This window comes from Alosa alosa, chromosome 15, assembly GCF_017589495.1.
Source record: "Alosa alosa isolate M-15738 ecotype Scorff River chromosome 15, AALO_Geno_1.1, whole genome shotgun sequence".
In the NCBI taxonomy this organism is placed as follows: domain Eukaryota; kingdom Metazoa; phylum Chordata; class Actinopteri; order Clupeiformes; family Clupeidae; genus Alosa; species Alosa alosa.
Genome location: NC_063203.1, coordinates 30,978,612 through 30,982,386, shown reverse-complemented (window position 1 = coordinate 30,982,386; position 3,775 = coordinate 30,978,612). Strand labels below are relative to the sequence as shown.

At 46.8% G+C, this 3,775-nt stretch overlaps 1 protein-coding gene across 1 annotated transcript in view; it reads right to left on the bottom strand.

Annotated features, from left to right (window-relative positions):
* Positions 1–600, bottom strand: part of LOC125308607 (endothelin-converting enzyme-like 1) — a 41,809-nt gene extending 41,209 nt beyond the window's left edge. Inside the window, exon 1 of the mRNA XM_048265172.1 lies at positions 1–600. This exon is cut by the window's left edge and continues 52 nt beyond it. The gene's annotated coding sequence lies outside the window, so the exon portion shown is untranslated.
* Between the last annotated feature and the right edge of the window lie 3,175 nt (positions 601–3,775).

The following is a 3,775-nucleotide window of genomic DNA, read 5'->3' as shown; positions in this document are numbered from 1 at the left end:
AGGGAAGAGCGCGAGAGTTATCGGCGAGTGATGGCAATCCCAGCCGTCTGTCAAATTCGCAGCTGTATCCTCGCGTTAAGCGAAAATCCAAATATGAGGTACGGCTCTGCGCGCTGTGACTAGCCGAGCTGCACAGTGTGTGTGTGCGTGCGTGCGTGTGTGTGTGTGTGTGCGTGTGTGTGTGTGTGTGTGTCTGGGAGGGGAAGCGAGAGGAGGGGGGTTAAAGCGCCTCACTACATGCCGGCTCATAAGTCTGGAAAATGAAGTGAAGTGACGTGAAGTTTGTCATGTGTGAACTACAAAAGACCGACCGCAAAACCAAAGATGTGGACAAAAGTACCAACTAATAAAGCTCATGCATAGTGAAAGAAAGAACGAAAGTAATCAACATACGCCTGGACTCAATTCTCTCTCCAAGATTCACTTCAGCCCCCGCGCATTCCCGCGCGCAATCATTAAATATGTACTTATTATGTAAATTAGCCTTTTACTGGCGGAATCATTAAATCTCTCCGACCAAACCACAGCCCACTGGCGGGAACGGTGGAGCCTAAATAACAGCCGAAATCTGAAGGATGAAATAGAAGAGCCTCTCAGACGGGATCCGCGCACACACACACACACACACACACACACTAACCCGTTGGTGACCTGTTAGACTTACGAAAATGAGAACATTCCCGATAACGCGACTCTAGTGTCATATTACTCTCATTCTCTGGAACGAACACACACACACAACCCTTTCTCTCACACTCTAACATACACACACAACCCTTTCTCTCACACTCTGTCTCTGCCACACACGCTCTCTCTCTCATGCGCGCACACACACACACACGGAAAGAGAGAGAGCCTGTGTCTGTGTTATAGCACTCCCTCCCTTCCTCCATCCCCTCTTTTTTATGTCTCTCTCTTTCTCTCTCTCTCTCTCTCTCTCTCTCTCTCTCTCTCACACACACACACACACACACACACACAAAGGCAGGCGCACTTTCAGCCGGGCAGAAAAAAAGACATTAAATCACTAACTCCAGTTAGGGTTTTGATATAATCGCGTTAGTGTAATGGAAGTCACAATGGGCCAACATCAGTCCTCAATGCAGTGTGTGTGTGAGCGCGCGCGTGTGTGTGTGTGTGTGCGTGTGTGTGGCTGTGGCGGGTTTCCCTCCCCACGCTGCTGGTGTCATTAAGGGGAGTGGCGCGAGAGGACAGAGCACTTGGCGAGATTACCCTCGCGCACACACACAGCTCGGCCGCAGACTTCTGGCGAGCAGCGCGCGGGGGGAGGACTGTGGAAGGAGTGAGAGGAGGGGTGTGTGTGACAGAAGCCTCGCGCAGATGAGGCGGCCGATCGATCCGTGCCTTTGACCAAGAGGAGCGGCGCGAGGGCCCATGTGGCCGTTTCATTTTGCTGCTTTTAATCGCCCTGTTATTCACGCTCTCTGCGCGCTACGGGAGACAAACACACACACGCCCCATCTCCTACTCTCTCTCTCCCACTCTGTCACACCCCCACACACACACACACTCTCTCTCACACACACACACACACACACGCCCATCTCCTACTCTCTCCCCCCACACACACACACGCCCCATCTCCCACTCTCTCTCTCTCTCACACACACACACACACACACAGACAGACACACACTAAACACAGTTTTCACAGAAAAACCACAAAAACCAAAAGATGGTTTACTGGACAAGAGCACATATTTAAAGCCTGGATGTGTAAATGTTAGAGGATGCAGTATTGGAGCTCACATTTCTGTGCATGTGTGCGTGCGTGAAAGAGAAATAGTGTTAATGTCTCTGTGTGTGTGTGTGTGTGTGTGTGTTAATGTCTGTGTGTATTATTGTGTGTGTAGGTGTGTGTGTGTCTGTGTCTGTGTGGTGTTTGTGTGTGTGTGTGTGTATGGGATGTCTGTGTGTTATGTGGGAGGGTGACAGCATGTCAGGAGGTGTGGCTCGACTCTGTAGGCGGGGGAGAGGTGTGGCTCCAGGCCAAGAGGAGAAATGCTGCTCTTATTAATATTCTGATGTCATTTCTAATCCGTCCTCTCTCTCTCCCTCCCTCTCTCCCTCCTCCACCTCTCTCTCCCTCTCCCTCTCTACCTTTTACAAGATGACAGAGTGATGTCATCCTGCATGGATCACTTGTTTAAATGGCATGCCATCTCTCTCTCCCCGCTCTCTTTAACTGATTTCAGACATGTCCTCCGCACTATATGCAAATCTTTGTCAAACGGATGTCCAAGCCTTCGGGTGATTCAGATATGATGCTGTACATGCGGACATTGTATGTGGACGACACCCATGCACATGAACACAATGTCCGTGTGGTTGGGTGAGGGGTGGGGGGGGGAGGGGGTATGATGGTAGTGCAGTGCAGGTAGAGGGTAGAGGCAGGTAGCACACAGTGTATCATCAGAGACGTCATCACCAATGACCAGCGTTGTAAATAAAGTTGTCTTACTATGTACATGGGCAGTTGTGAACTCTTATGTAATCTATTGCATGATGTGCACGTAAACAAGCCTAAATGCATACAAAGCGTACATTTAGGCTGAATGCATACAAAGCGTACATTTAGGCTAAAGAAAGTTGGCTATTGTGCGTAATACTTGAAGCAGGAGCTCACATTTAGGCTGCCATTCAACAGAATGCAAATGGCCAATAGGAACCTCTCTCTCTCTCTCTCGCATGCCAATGGCAGGTGGTACGATGGTTCCTGTCCGTTGTCGTGGTGGTAACCTAGATCATGAGGAGGGTTCTACTGGACATAGGCCTGCAGGACTGCCAAGCTCTTGATCAGCTGCTGCATGAGTGAGTTGAGATCGTGGAGCCGTTCGTTGAGCTGAGTAAGTAAGTAAGTAAGTAAGTGAATTTAATTTATAAAGCACATTTAAACCAGGGCTTTGAACCGATTTTTTTTTCCAATCGGTTCGTTCCGAACAGAAACGGAATTATAACGTTTCCGGTTATGAGTTCCACCAATAAATTGGCGTTCCCGAACCGGTTAGAACAAAAAATACTGTTCCCGGGCAGTTAATTTCGTTCCTGTCAGCTGTTTAATGCTATAGAATTATGTCACATCTTTCTCATCCAGCTTAAACCAAATGTAATAACATTACAACCATTATTAAATAATATTAATAATATTATTAATAATAATAATAATTAAATAGGCCTACAATTATTTCAAATGTGTGGTTTATTGTTAAAAGAGAAATGTCCACACAAGCGTAAACGACATTATTAAGACACGTGGTTATGCCACTTTCGGGCAACAACAAATTCCAACTGTCGGGGAAAGGCCATCCAGTAGGCCTACTCATGCCGTAACAAGCCATCTGTGCATTAGGCAAACAGAGGTGTTGGCGCCATTTAGCCAAATGTTAAGCTAGTCCATCATTAATGTGGAGTCGACAAATATAGCTATTGATATTGTGTTTTTTAGAATGGCGTTTTAATTAGCGATGGATGCGTAATTTACCTCTTATTTAAGATGTGGAGTGGAGACTGTAATCCACCGCTCTCTCTCCATTCAGTCAGCGAATGTCTGATGTGATGTCACACAGGAAGTGAACCTCAGCCGTCATGGTAACATGCGCGGGAAAATAATTACTTTTTTTTTTTGTTAATTAGGCAACGAAAACTTTGAGGAGCGAAATAAAACCCGGTATTAACGGTTACCATTATTTTGAAATAAGTGTTCCTGTTCCAGAACATAAAAAATAATAACGTTTCCGGTTTCGTTCCTGTTCCC